We start from the raw sequence: 15,382 nt of genomic DNA, 5'->3' as shown, positions 1-15,382 counted from the left end.
CCTAGTGACAGTTTGATAGTCTCTATGACTTGGTTCATACAGGTGGTACCCAGAGTCTCTTGTTATCTTGTCCCTTCCTAGTGACAGTTTGATAGTCTCTGTGACTTGGTTCATACAGGTGGTACCCAGAGTCTCTTGTTATCTTGTCCCTTCCTAGTGACAGTTTGATCGTCTCTGTGACTTGGTTCATACAGGTGGTACCCAGAGTCTCTTGTTATCTTGTCTCTTCCTATTGACATTTTGATCGTCTCTATGACTTGGTTCATACAGGTGGTACAGATGTACAACACATCTGACACTTCAGTTGTGACACAAATAATACTTTTTAGTATTTAAAAAAATTGAGTTTGTATGCATTTTTTTTGTCTGTGTTCAATGCATTGTACCACCAGTGTGAACCTGGCCTATAAGGTCAATGTATAATTTTGAATTGGTCCACCTATCCATTGTTCTTTTCAGTAACCTCCAGTATAGTGATTGACATTGTATTCTATAGCTATCTCTGTCACTATCTCCTCTTATTGACCCCCATGGTCAAATGGAACACAAGCAAATCTATTTGCACACGTCTTCATGAAGACACCATTTAATTAAGTGCAGAAATCAGACATGTACAATAAGATCAGTTTAGCCAAGTGCTGCCAGTGGGGGGTTACAGCTTGCTTTACTTTGCTGTTTTACATGAGAGCATGTGGACTTGATTGTGTGCATGAGGGTAGTGTTTTGAAATCATGGAGCCTTAGGAGGACCAAGGAGAAGAAGAAGCATCAGTAGAGTTCACAATCTCTGGAGTACCAAGGAGAAGAAGAAGCATCAATAGAGTTTACAGTCTCTGTAGGACCAATGAGAAGAAGAAGCATCAATAGAGTTTACAGTCTCTGGAGGACCAAGGAGAAGAAGAAGCATCAATAGAGTTGACAGTCCCTCTCTGGTGTACTGTAGTAGATTTACTGTGACAGTACAGTATGTGACCATTTTAGTTCTTTCTTTGCGTTTTGAAATAGTGATTACAGTTGGTTAGTAAATAATATTATGGCAAACATCATTGCATTCATTTTCCATAATGTCGTCCAGTCACGACCCAACCAGGACCTCCATAATGTCGTCCAGTCACGACCCAACCAGGACCTCCATAATGTAGTCCAGTCACGACCCAACCAGGACCTCCATAATGTGGTCCAGTCACGACCCGACCAGGACCTCCATAATGTGGTCCAGAGTCACGACCCGACCAGGACCTCCATAATGTGGTCCAGACACGACCCGACCAGGACCTCCATAATGTAGTCCAGAATCACGACCCAACCAGGACCTCCATAATGTAGTCCAGAGTCACAACCTGACCAGGACCTCAATAATGTTGTCCAGAGTCACGACCCGACCAGGACCTCCATCATGTAGTCCATAGTCACGACCCGACCAGGACCTCCATAATGTAGTCCAGAGTCACGACCCGACCAGGACCTCAATAATGTGGTCCAGTTCTGTCAGGTCCTGTTGAAAGGCTGGCTGGGCATGACTGAGGGGGCGGCAGCAGTCGTGCAGGGGTCAAAGTCATACATGGCGGTGTCGATGTCTGCAAACAGGATCTCATCCAATGCCAGATCAGTGAAGAAACCTGATGAGGAAGAGGAGAAGGAAGGGGAGGAGGTTAAATCTAAGCCACTAGGAGGAGAAAGAGGAAGGGGATGAGGAAGAGGAGGAAGAAGAGTGTCCATCAGTCTGGACTCTATACTCCTGCTGTCAAGTAAGGACACTGGCCCGTCTAGTTTGGGGCTGCCTGTCCTGATGCAGTCTTTGGATTGGCCTGTGGCTGTGGTTGTTATTGTGGCTGTTACTGTGGCTGTGGTTGTTACTGTTGTGGAGAGGGGGGGCACGGGGGGCAAGTGGCGTGGGGTGTGAAGGGGTTCTGTTGAGGCTGTGGTTGTTACTGTTGTGGAGAGGAGGGGGGCAGGTGGGGTGTGAAGGGGTTCTGTTGAGGGTGTGGTTGTTACTGTTGTTGAGAGGAGGGGGGCAGGTGGGGTGTGATGGGGTTCTGCTGAGGCTGTGGTTGTTACTGTTGTGGAGAGGAGGGGGGCAGGTGGGGTGTGAAGTGGTTCTGCTGAGGCTGTGGTTGTTACTGTTGTGGAGAGGAGGGGGGCAGGTGGGGTGTGAAGTGGTTCTGCTGAGGCTGTGGTTGTTACTGTTGTGGAGAGGAGGGGGGCAGGTGGGGTGTGAAGGGGTTCTGTTGAGGCTGTGGTTGTTACTGTTGTGGAGAGGAGGGGGGCAGGTGGGGTGGGGCCTGAACGGGTTCTGTTGAGGCTGTGGGGAAGGTAGTAATCTTAATAGTATGAGCTGCTGTTGTTGTTCTGGTTATTATTGTCTGTGGTGTGGCTGAGAGAGGACAGTGCTGCTCTATGTCACTCAGGGTAGGGGACAAAGTGTCTCTGCAGCAGGCAGGCACAGGTACCCTGGAGAGGGTAGAGGTCATCTGGGGTGGGCGAGGGGCATAGGGGGGAGGAGGAGGAAGAGGAGGAGACTTAGGCGGGGGCAAAGTGGAAAAGGAGGTGTCGTCTCTGTCTTCCTCCAATAGCGAGGTGGGCGTGAGGCAGACCTCCAGAGAGACAGGCCACCGGATGACAACCACACCGATGACAGACAGGTGGGCGTGGTCGCTGAGGGGGGGAGTGGCGAGGGTAAAGAGGCTGACTCCGAGAGCAACCCTGAAGGCTGCTGGGAAAGGGACGTGGTGGCGGTAGCCATCACAGACAGCATGCCGCCGAATGTGGGCGGGGGGGCATCGCAGGAGCCCTCGTCCGTAAGATCGTCTGCAGGGGTGAGGGGGGCAGGATGAGAGCTGGACATCGCAGCGAACCCTCCTGTTTTAGGTCTTCCTGGATGCAGCACAGCATTACATTTACATTTACGTCATTTAGCAGACGCTCTTATCCAGAGCGACTTACAAATTGGGCATGTTGTTGATGAGAACACGTTTCTCCAGGCTCGCTCAGAAGCCTGTGGTTATAAAGCTTCATAAAAGAGATGTTGAAGATGGTCTGTCTCTGGAGGTTGTATGACACCTTGGAGGGAATGTTGGCCTGTTGGAGGGAATAGAGATGTAACAAGTTACTACAGTGGACGGTCTGGTGGATGTTTACTACTGTATTATGGGACATATTCACACTGAGATAAGTTGACTTAATGTGGACTTGAGTAAAACATAATTGACTTAAGTCCATGTTTTATTGATTAAATTCCATGTTAAGTCTACTTATCTCAGGTCTGAACCCTAAATGAATAAGAACTTCAGTATATTATAAATATAATATTGTGTATGTGAGGAGAAAAATATTACTTACGACACTTAGGATGAAAGCATACTGTATAAACGGTTCAAGAAAAGAAATGAACAAGATCTTTAAATATTGTAGGCCACCTTGGAGAGGCCTAGGCTGAGGCCGTTGGTGTCGGGGGTCGTTGTAGTGATCATGGGCCACGAAGGTGCCATCTTTTTGTCTTCCAACACCTCTTCATCCTAGTCTAGTTTCCACTTTGCCCCTTTTACCAAACATATATCTGCAACAACAACAACAAACAAGTATTACTAAAAGTTTGATATGATGATGATGATGATGACAATGGCGCCGACAGAGAGGGCTGCCTCGCTTCTAGTTCTTAGGAAACTTTGCAGTATTTTTTTTAATGTATTATTTCTTACATTGTTAGCCCAGAAAATGTTATGTGTTATTACATACAGCCGCGAAGAACTATTGAATATCAGAGCGGCGGTAATTCACTATCACTACCAGCATTACGACCAGGAATACGACTTTGTTCGCACCACCCAGGGCAATTTAACTGATTCCAGAGGCTGACCCAAAACAACGGCGGAGGAGAAGAGGAAGTCAGAGTGGTCTTCTAGTCAGACTTAGGAGGCACGCACACCACCCACCGCTTCCGAGTATATTACTTGGCAATGTTCAGTCCCTGGATAACAAGGTTGACGAGATCAGGGCAAAGGTTTCTTTCCAGAGAGACATCAGGGATTGTAGCATACTCTGTTTCACGGAAACATGGCTCTCTCGCGATATACTGTCGGAGTCGGTCCAGCCATCTAGACTCTAAGTCTATCGCCATAACAGGAATAAACATCTCTCTGGGAAGAAGAAGGGCGGGGGTGTATGTTTCATGATTAGCGACTCATGTTGTAATTGTAATAACATTCAGGAACTCAAGTCCTTTTGTTCACCCGTCCTAGAATACCTCACAATCAAATGCCTACCGTATTATCTCCCAAAATAATTATCTTCGGTTATTGTCACAGCCGTGTATATCCCCCCTCAAGCCAATACCATGACGTCCCTCAAGGAACTTCACTGGACTTTATGCAAAATGTAAACCATATATCCTGAGGCTGCATTGATTGTAGTGGTGGATTTTAACAAAGCAAATTTGAGGAAAAGGCTTCCTAAATTCTATCAGCATATCAACTGTACAACTCCCGCTGGAAAAACACTCGACCATTGCTACTCCAACTTCCGGGATGCATACAAGGCCCTCCCCCGCCCTCCTTTCGGTAAATCTGACCATGACTCCATTTTGCTCCTCCCTTCCTATAGGCAGAAACTCAAACAGGAAGTACCCGTGCTAAGGACTATTCAACGCTGGTTTGACCAATCGGAATCCACACTTCAAGATTGTTTTGATGATGCAGATTGGGAAATGTTCTGGGTAGCTTCTGAGAATAATATTGACGTGTACACTGAGACGGTTACTGAGTTTATCAAGAAGTGTATAGGAGATGTTGTACCCTCTGTGACTATTAAAACCTACCCTAACCAGAAACCCTGGATAGATGGCAGCATTCACACAAAACTGAAAGTGTGAACCACCACATTTAACCATGGCAAGGTGACTGGGTATATGGCAGAATAGAAATAGAGTGGTCATTCCCCCCGCTAGGCAATCAAACAGACAAAACATCAGTATAGAGACAAAGTGGAGTCGCAATTCAACGGCTCAGACACGAGATGTATGTGGCAGGGTCTACAGACGATCACTGACTACAAACAGAAAACCAGCTACCTCGCGGACACCGAGGATAAGCTAAACACGTTCTTCGCTCAACTTCGCTGATCCTCAACACTGGGGCCCCACAAGGGTGCGTGCTCAGGCCCCTCCTGTAGTCCATGTTCACCCATGACTGCGTGGACATGCTCGCCTCCAACTCAATCATCAAGTTTGCAGACGACACAACAGAAGTAGGCTTGATTACCAACAACAACGAGACAGCCTACAGGGAGGAGGTGAGGGCTCTGGGAGTGTGGTGTCAGGAAAATAACCTCTCACCCAACGTCAACAAAACAAAGGAGATAATCGTGGACTTCAGGGAACAGCAGAGGGAACACCCCCTATCTACATCGACGGGACAGCAGTGGAGAAGCTGGAAAGTATTAAGTTCCCCGGCATACATATCACTGACAAACTGAAATGGTCCACCCACACAGACAGTGTGGTGGTGAAGGTGCAAATGTGCCTCTTCAACCTCAGGAGGCTGAAGAAATGTGGCTTGTCACCTAAAAGCCTCACAAACATTTACAGATGCACAATTGAGAGCATCCTGTCGGGCTGTATCACAGCCTGGTACGGCAACTGCACCGCCTGCAATCGCAGGGCTCTCCAGAGGGTGGTGTGGTCTGCACAACGCAGCACCAAGGGCAAACTACCTTCCCTCCAGGACACCTACAGCACGCGATGTCTCAGGAAGGCCAAAAAGATCATCAAGGACAACAACCACCCGAGCCACTGCCTGTTCACTCTGCTACCATGCAGAAGGTGAGGTTAGCACAGGTGCATCAAATCAGGGATCGAGAGACTGAAAAACAGCTTCTATCTCAAGGCCATCAGACTGAGGCTGCCATCACTAGCACAGAGGCTGCTGCCTACATACACAAACTTGAATTCATTGATCACTTGAATAAATGGAACACTAGTCACTTTAATAATGTCACTTTAATAATGTTTACATATCTTGCATTACTCATCTCATGTGTTTATACTGTATTCTATACTATCTACTGTATCTTAGTCTATGCCGCTCTGACATTGCTCGTCCATATATTTATACATTCTTAATTCCATTCCTTTACTTAGATTTGTGTGTGTTAGGTATGTTTTGTGAAATTGTTCAATATTACTTGTTAGATATTGCTGCACTGTCAGAACTAGAAGCACAAGCATTTCACTACACCCACAATAACATCTGCTAAACACGTGTATGTGACGAATAAAATTAGATTTGATTATGATTATTTTCATTTTGTTTATTTTTCTCTCCCTTATACAGTCATTAGAGGGAAATTATTTGAGTGGAAATATGCTCAGGAATTGACTGTTGAATGGCGTAAGGTATGACGGAGCTGGGAAGAATGAATTCCAACCTGAGGTAGAGAAACACAAGCATCTTCCACTGTGATCTTACAGAGAGAGATACTGAGAGAAAAATACAAATAATTATCCTGAGGCGGAGCAGAGAGAGAGAGGGGGGGAGTGAGAGAAAGAGACAGGCAGACAGACAGAGAGAGGGAGAGAAAGAGAGGGTGAGAGAGAGAGAGAGAGCAGGAGAGAGAGACAGAAAGAGAGAAGGAGTGCAAGCAAACAAGTAAGAGGGCAAGAGACAGGCAGACGGAGAAAGAGTGTGTGAGAGAGAGACAGGCAGACAGAGAGAGAGGGTGTCATGCCGTTGTTGTAAGAATCGGACCAAAATGCAGCGTGGTTTGGATTCATCATCTTTATTATGTGAACCGGCAAAAAAAACTATAAAGAACAAAACGAACGTGAAGCTATGCAGTGCTCAAGGCAACTATACACAAACAAGATCCCACAACCAACAGGTGGGAAAAAGCTGCCCAAATATGATCCCCAATCAGAGACAACGATAGACAGCTGCCTCTGATTGGGAACCATACCAAGTCAACCTAGAAATAAAGAAACTAGAATGCCCACCCTAGTCACACCCCGACCTAACCAAAATAGAGAATAAAGGATCCCGGCAGGGGGAGGGTGCGGACTCCGGCCACAAAACCTGACTCTATAGGGGAGGGTCCGGGTGGGCATCTAGCCTCGGTGGCGGCTCCGGTGCGGGACGTAGACCCCGCTCCGCTCGCGGAGCCACCCGCTTCGGTGGTGACTCTGGTTCGGGAATCGTCGCCGGAAGCTCCGGACCATGGATCGTTGCCAGAGGAACCGGACCGTGGATCATCGCCGGGGACTCCGGACCATGGATCGTCAATGGAGGAACCGAGTCGTGGATCAACGTAGGAGGTTCCGGACTGTGAACCATCGTAGAAGGTTCCGGACCGTGGACCGTCGTAGGAGGTTCCAGACTGTGGACCGTCGCAGGAAGCTCTGGACTGGGGACCGTCGCCGGAAGCTCTGGACTGGGGACCGTCGCCGGAAGCTCTGGACTGGGGACCGTCGCCGGAAGCTCTGGACTGGGGACCGTCGCCGGAAGCTCTGGACTGGGGACCGTCGCCGGAAGCTCTGGACTGGGGACCGTCGCCGGAAGCTCTGGACTGGGGACCGTCGCCGGAAGCTCAGGACTGGGGACCGTCGCCGGAAGCTCAGGACTGGGAACCCTCGCAGGAGGCTCCAGACTAGGAACCCTCGCAGGAGGCTCTGGACTGGGTCCCGTCGCTGGAGGCTCCGGACTGCAGACCGTTGCTGGAGGCTCTGTACTGCAGACCGTCGCAGGAGTCCTGGTGCGTGGAGCTGGCACAGGACGTACCAGGCTGGGAACACGCACTGGAGGCCTGGTGCGTGGAGCTGGCACAAGGCGTACCGGGCTGTGGCGGCGCACCCTAGTCACACCCCGACATAACCAAAATAGAGAATAAAGGATCTCCAAGGTCAGGGCGTGACAGAGGGGGAAAGAAAGAGAAATTGAAATTGAATTGAAAAAGTGTGAGAGAGGGGAAGAGAGATGGAGATAGGGAAAGAGAGACAGGAAGAGAGAGGGAATAAGAGAGAGAAAGGGAGAGAGAGAGCGAGAAGGAGAGAGTCAGGCATTGTAATGCAGTGTGTTTGAACCTAATCCAGGCAGACAGGCTCAGGGGTTTGATGGCACAAGCGGGGAGCCCAGCCAACAGTGATTTGTAGTAGTCCTTTTCTAGAACCAGAATACAATATGTCAAGCCGAAAAACCGTGACGACCCTGATGGAGAAATTGTATAATGATTGCTCTGCAAGTAGAAAGCCTGAGCTCTCAATCACCATACGTGGTGTTAGCAACAGACTGTTGGACATCTATGAACACACTGTCATACATCACTACAACAAGCCATCATATTGTCACAACACAACTGATTGGCCAAGAGAGTGCAATGCTGTCATCAAGGCAAAGGGGTTGCTACTTCAACAAATATATAATCTAAAATTGTTAAAGGAATTTTATATCTTGATGATAATAATCAATAATCAATTCGCCTTGACTAATGCCCAAGGTTTGTAAGACAATGGGTTAAAAAAATTAGGCAAGGACTCAGCTTTCTGCAAAAGGTTTCTGTAGCTTTATTCAGAGAACGTTCTGGCGTCAGGATAACAAAACAGTCATTATATAGTTCTTGCTTACTTACGCACATGCATTTACACACAATCTGTTGGTGACCTGCAACCCCCATTGACTTCTCACGCTGTTTATCACATTCTGGCTCAGCCTGTTCCTTTCCTTCAAGGTTAGGAACTCTTTGAAGTTTTACTCCCTTGACCATCTGCTTCTGTAGCTCTCTATACTAATTGCATACACACATTTCTTTCCCTCTCCAGTGGTTCCTGGACTTTCCGGAACTAATCAGACCAATTGATCCCTACATTGATCATTACATTAATTATTCATTAACCATGCAGTATGACTAATAATTCATCATGGTTTATTGATTCATTTACCTTTATTAGATAATTCTCTTATCAATTCCACCCTTAAATGATTCAATAATTCACCATGATGATCAAATGCTATATGAGAACCCTACTAATCACATGCTTTATGTAAACACAAATAATCACACGCTATATGGAAATACAAATAATCACACGCCATATGGAAATACAAATAATCACACGCTATATGGAAATACAAATAATCACACGCTATATGGAACTTAATTGTGATACAAGGATTAAACAAAACCAATACATGAATATTCCTCCTATACCCATCAATGAAAGTCCTAGGCCTATTTCCAATTATGACACTTTGATTCAGGATTTTCATCATCATTTTCATTAAAGGAACAGTCTATCAATACGTTGAAAATTCAATCTAAACGTTGAAAATTGTTTCATCAAACATTGGCATCTAAAAAATAAAACGGAGCCATCTTCCTGGCCTGGAGGCCCGCATTCGCCATCCCACTGATCGGAGCTCGGAATCGGTCCATATCTCTCCAACTGCTGCGTCATCGATCTCTCGAGAGTCCTGGTGATTAAACCTCTCACACATGGGACGAGACAACATCCACACAATACAAACACACTCATACAGGTGAAAGCAGCCCATAATACAGTTCTTACAACACTTTTCCATTTCCCAAACATGGGCTGTGTTATCAGGAATGTACGTATAGCAATGAACCTAATCATTCTACCTACACTGCCCTCTTCTGCCAATAACATATCGAGAGTCAGTCTATTTTACCAGGTCATGAGGGAGGTGGCGGATAATTGGTCAGAGAACCTCTTTACCGCATCCCCGTTTTCATTCATGAATCTCTGTTGATTATAAAAGATGTCATTAATCCAATCCACATTTCTATTTATTGTCAACCACCAAAATAATTTAGTGTTAAAGCCTTCACATATTTGATTCATAGCTTTGTATTCATCTGGAACTTCCCTGAGGATGCCAATAGCATCCATCTAGACAAAGCTACTCCCATCCTGATCAAAACTCCTCCTGTGCCTACTTTAGCCTCCTATAACTGGCCTCTGATGACTAACTTGAACTGGTTGGACCAATAACCCCAGGGCGCAAGTTCCTAACCACCCTTTGTGGTAATTTCTGTCGTATGCGTCCTTTGCTGGTACTAGCCCACCCTTCATCAGTTATAGGTGCCGTGAGGTTAAACATTTTCTATTCATCTTTCAAACCTAAGTCAGTCACATTAACGATTACTTTCAGCCATTAAAATAATCTAAGTTCTCGGTGCCATTCTTGTATCTATAACACTGGTGCTCATCAGGAATTTAGGAGAACCGAGGTGGGTTGGCTGAGTACTTCAATCTGGCCAACCCCAATTCCTGTACCGGTGTCTGCTTCCCCAGGAAATTGTTTAACCTGTTAGGGCTAGGGGGCAGTATTGACACGGCTGGATAAAAAAACATACCCGATTTAATCTGGTTACCACTCCTACCCAGTAACTAGAATATGCATATACTTATTACATATGGATAGAAAACACCCTAAATTTTCTAAAACTGTTTGAATGGTGTCTGTGAGTATAACAGAACTCATTTGGCAGGCAAAACCCTGAGACATTTTCTGACAGGAAGTGGATACCTGATGTGTTGTATTACCTTTAAACCTAACCCATTGAAAAACACAGGGGCTGAGGAATATTTTGGCACTTCCTATTGCTTCCACTAGATGTCACCAGCCTTTACAAAGTGTTTTGAGTCTTCTGGAGGGAGATCTGACCGAACAAGAGCCATGGAACGATGATGGCCCATTAGACACCTGGCGCGCGAGTTCATGTTGGGTACCCTCGTTCCAATACGTTATAAAAGAGTATGCATTCGTCCACCTTGAATATTATTCATGTTCTGGTTAAAAAAGGCCCTAATGATTTATGCTATACAACGTTTGACATGTTTGAACGAACGTAAATATATTTTTTCCCCTCGTTCATGACGAGAAGTCCGGCTGGCTTAGATCATGTGCTAACAAGACGGAGATTTTTGGACATAAATGATGAGCTTTTTAGAACAAAACTACATTCGTTATGGACCTGTGATACCTGGAAGTGACATCTGATGAAGAGAATCAAAGGTAATGGATTATTTACATAGTATTTTCGATTTTAGATCTCCCCAACATGACGTCTAGTCTGTATCGCAACGCGTATTTTTCTGGGCGCAGTGCTCAGATTATTGCAAAGTGTGATTTCCCAGTAAGGTTATTTTTAAATCTGGCAAGTTGATTGCGTTCAAGAGATGTAAATCTATAATTCTTTAAATGACAATATAATATTTTACCAATGTTTTCTAATTTTAATTATTTAATTAGTGGTGCTGACTTGACTGCCGGTTATTGGAGGGAAACGATTTCCTCAACATCAATGCCATAGTAAAACGCTGTTTTTGGATATAAATATGAACTTGATAGAACTAAAAATGCATGCATTGTCTAACATAATGTCCTAGGAGTGTCATCTGATGGAGATTGTAAAAGGTTAGTGCATCATTTTAGCTGGTTTTATGGTTTTGGTGACCCTGTCTTTGAATTGACAAAACATTACACACAACTCTTGTAAATGTACTGTCCTAACATACTCTAAATATATGCTTTCGCCGTAAAACCTTTTTGAAATCGTAAAACGTGGTTAGATTAAGGAGATGTTTATCTTTCAAAGGGTGTAAAATAGTTGTATGTTTGAAAAATTTGAATTTTGACATTTATTTGGATTCAAATTTGCCGCTCTTGAAATGCACCTGCTGTTGATGGAGTGCACCACGGGTGGCACGCTAGCGTCCCACCTAGCCCATAGAGGTTAACGAAGATTCCCTATCCCGATTCCGTATCCCGACCGTTCAATGTGTGTGCTCCTAGTGGTGCGAGTATGGGGTGGTACCTAGCAGAGAGACTAAGGGCAGGAGAGGGTTGGCGGTTTTTGGGAAGAGTAGAGACTCTGAGCTGCATCATAGTTTTGGTAACCTTTCTGATACATTCAGGTCCACCACCTTCCGGTACTAATCATACGATACCGTTGTCATTGAGAAGAAGTAGAGGAAAAACGATATAATACACTGATGAGTGACATACAGAATAAGGAATCAAAGAAGATCAAGATGTAGAATTTAAGGTAAACATTAACCTCTATGGGCTAGGTGGGACGCTAGCGTGCCACCCGTGGTGCACTCCATCAACAGCAGGTGCATTTCAAGAGCGGCAAATTTGAATCCAAATAAATGTCAAAATTCAAATTTTTCAAACATACAACTATTTTACACCCTTTGAAAGATAAACATCTCCTTAATCTAACCACGTTTTACGATTTCAAAAAGGTTTTACGGCGAAAGCATAAATTTAGAGTATGTTAGGACAGTACATTTACAAGAGTTGTGTGTAATGTTTTGTCAAGTCAAAGACAGGGTCACCAAAACCATAAAACCAGCTAAAATGATGCACTAACCTTTTACAATCTCCATCAGATGACACTCCTAGGACATTATGTTAGACAATGCATGCATTTTTAGTTCTATCAAGTTCATATTTATATCCAAAAACAGCGTTTTACTATGGCATTGATGTTGAGGAAATCGTTTCCCTCCAATAACCGGCAGTCAAGTCAGCGTCACAAATTAAATAATTAAAATTAGAAAACATTGGTAAAATATTATATTGTCATTTAAAGAATTATAGATTTACATCTCTTGAACGCAATCAACTTGCCAGATTTAAAAATAACCTTACTGGGAAATCACACTTTGCAATAATCTGAGCACTGCGCCCAGAAAAATACGCGTTGCGATACAGACTAGACGTCATGTTGGGGAGATCTAAAATCGAAAATACTATGTAAATAATCCATTACCTTTGATTCTCTTCATCAGATGTCACTTCCAGGTATCACAGGTCCATAACGAATGTAGTTTTGTTCAAAAAAGCTCATCATTTATGTCCAAAAATCTCCGTCTTGTTAGCACATGATCTAAGCCAGCCGGACTTCTCGTCATGAACGAGGGGAAAAAATATATTTACGTTCGTTCAAACATGTCAAACGTTGTATAGCATAAATCATTAGGGCCTTTTTTTAACCAGAACATGAATAATATTCAAGGTGGACGAATGCATACTCTTTTATAACGTATTGGAACGAGGGTACCCAACATGAACTCGCGCGCCAGGTGTCTAATGGGACATCATCGTTCCATGGCTCTTGTTCGGTCAGATCTCCCTCCAGAAGACTCAAAACACTTTGTAAAGGCTGGTGACATCTAGTGGAAGCAATAGGAAGTGCCAAAATATTCCTCAGCCCCTGTGTTTTTCAATGGGATAGGTTTAAAGGTAATACAACACATCAGGTATCCACTTCCTGTCAGAAAATGTCTCAGGGTTTTGCCTGCCAAATGAGTTCTGTTATACTCACAGACACCATTCAAACAGTTTTAGAAACTTTAGAGTGTTTTCTATCCATATATAATAAGTATATGCATATTCTAGTTACTGGGTAGGATTAGTAACCAGATTAAATCGGGTACATTTTTTTTATCCAGACGTGCAAATTCTGCCCCCTAGCCCTAACAGGTTAAACACCCATTCTTCCCCTTAATTCGGAATATTTCAATAAGTCCAAATCCAAATGTTGGAATGGATCTTCTTACAAAAAAAATTGTTTAAGTAATTATCCTCTAGGCCATCACTCTTTCCTAACTACTCTACTATACTTCCCTCCCCTTGATACATTGCTTAGCCTATGTATCAATATTTCTGCATATCCATACAATGTCTTTGGTAGGATAAGTAAATTATCCTTATGTCAGACCTTCTCTTGTAGGATGCCCCCTTTCATTTTCCACATGTCCAATTCTCCCTGGGGCTTTCATCCTCGGCTATTCTGTAACAATTCTCTGTCAAGTGTTTTATCTTCTTTAACCTCTCTAGGGTAGGTGGCACCAAATCGTCCCACCTACGCAACAGCCAGTCTAATCCCGTGGCGCGATATTCAAATACCTTAAAAATGCTATTACTTCAATTTCTCAAACATATAACTATTTTACACCATTTTAAAGACAAGACTCTCGTTAATCTAACCACACTGTCCGATTTCAAAAAGGCTTTACAACGAAAGCAAAACATTAGATTATGTCAGCAGATTACCCAGCCAGAAATAATCAGACACCCATTTTTCAAGCTAGCATATAATGTCACATAAACCCAAACCACAGCTAAATGCAGCACTAACCTTTGATGATCTTCATCAGATGACAACCCTAGGACATTATGTTATACAATACATGCATGTTTTGTTCAATCAAGTTCATATTTATATAAAAAAAACAGCTTTTTACATTAGCATGTGATGTTCAGAACTAGCATACCCCCCGCAAACTTCCGGGGAATTTACTAACAATTTACTAAATTACTCACGATAAACGTTCACAAAAAGCATAACAATTATTTTAAGAATTATAGATACAGAACTCCTCTATGCACTCGATATGTCCGATTTTAAAATAGCTTTATGGTGAAAGCACATTTTGCAATATTCTAAGTACATAGCCCAGCCGCCACGGGCTAGCTATTTAGACACCCACCAAGTTTAGCCCTGACCAAAGTCAGATTTACTATTACAAAAGTTTGATTACCTTTGCTGTTCTTCGTCAGAATGCACTCCCAGGACTTCTACTTCAATAACAAATGTTGGTTTGGTCCCAAATAATCCATCGTTATATCCAAACAGCGACGTTTTCTTTGTGCGTTCTAGACACTATCCGAAATGGTAAATCAGGGTTACGAGCATGGCGCATTTCGTGACAAAAAAATTCTAAATATTCCATTACCGTACTTTGAAGCATGTCAATCGCTGTTTAAAATCAATTTTTATGCAATTTATCTCGTAAAAAAGCGATAATATTCCGACCGGGAATCTGCGTTTCGGTAAATAGAGGAAAAAAAAGAAAGACAGGGGCGACCAGTGCACGCGCCTAAGCCCACTGTCCCCTGATCGGCCACTTGACAAAGGCGATAATGTGTTTCAGCCTGGGGCTGGAATGACGACATTCAGCTTTTTCCCGGGCTCTGAGAGCCTATGGGAGCCGTGGGAAGTGTCACGTTACCGCAGAGATCCTTTGTTTTGGAAAGAGATGTCAAAGAAAGCCAATAAATGGTCAGACAGGCCACTTCCTGTAAAGGAATCTCTCAGGTTTTTGCCTGCCATATGAGTTCTGTTATACTCACAGACACCATTCAAACAGTTTTAGAAACTTTAGGGTGTTTTCTATCCATATCTAATAAGTATATGCATATTCTAGTTACTGGGTAGGAGTAGTAACCAGATTAAATCGGGTACGTTTTTTATCCGGCGGTGTAAATACTGCCCCCTAGCCCTAAGAGGTTAAGATGTATCTATGCTGCTTTGTATGGTTTTAAATGTCTATGTGGTTGTCTGTGTAAATAGTCACTTTT

At 44.0% G+C, this 15,382-nt stretch overlaps 1 long non-coding RNA gene across 1 annotated transcript; it reads right to left on the bottom strand.

Annotated features, from left to right (window-relative positions):
* Positions 1 to 558: 558 nt before the first annotated feature.
* LOC145881542 (uncharacterized) lies at positions 559 to 4,827 on the bottom strand. Its single transcript, XR_014393106.1, has 3 exons — positions 3,416 to 4,827; positions 2,943 to 3,077; positions 559 to 1,618 (listed from the first exon to the last, which is right to left on the bottom strand). It is a non-coding gene; the product is annotated as an uncharacterized LOC145881542 (long non-coding RNA).
* Between the last annotated feature and the right edge of the window lie 10,555 nt (positions 4,828 to 15,382).

This window comes from Salmo salar, chromosome 01 (assembly GCF_965601325.2).
Source record: "Salmo salar chromosome 01, fSalSal1, whole genome shotgun sequence".
Taxonomy (NCBI): Eukaryota; Metazoa; Chordata; class Actinopteri; order Salmoniformes; family Salmonidae; genus Salmo; species Salmo salar.
Note: the sequence above shows the minus strand (reverse complement) of the source record. Positions and strands in the feature narration are given on the sequence as shown.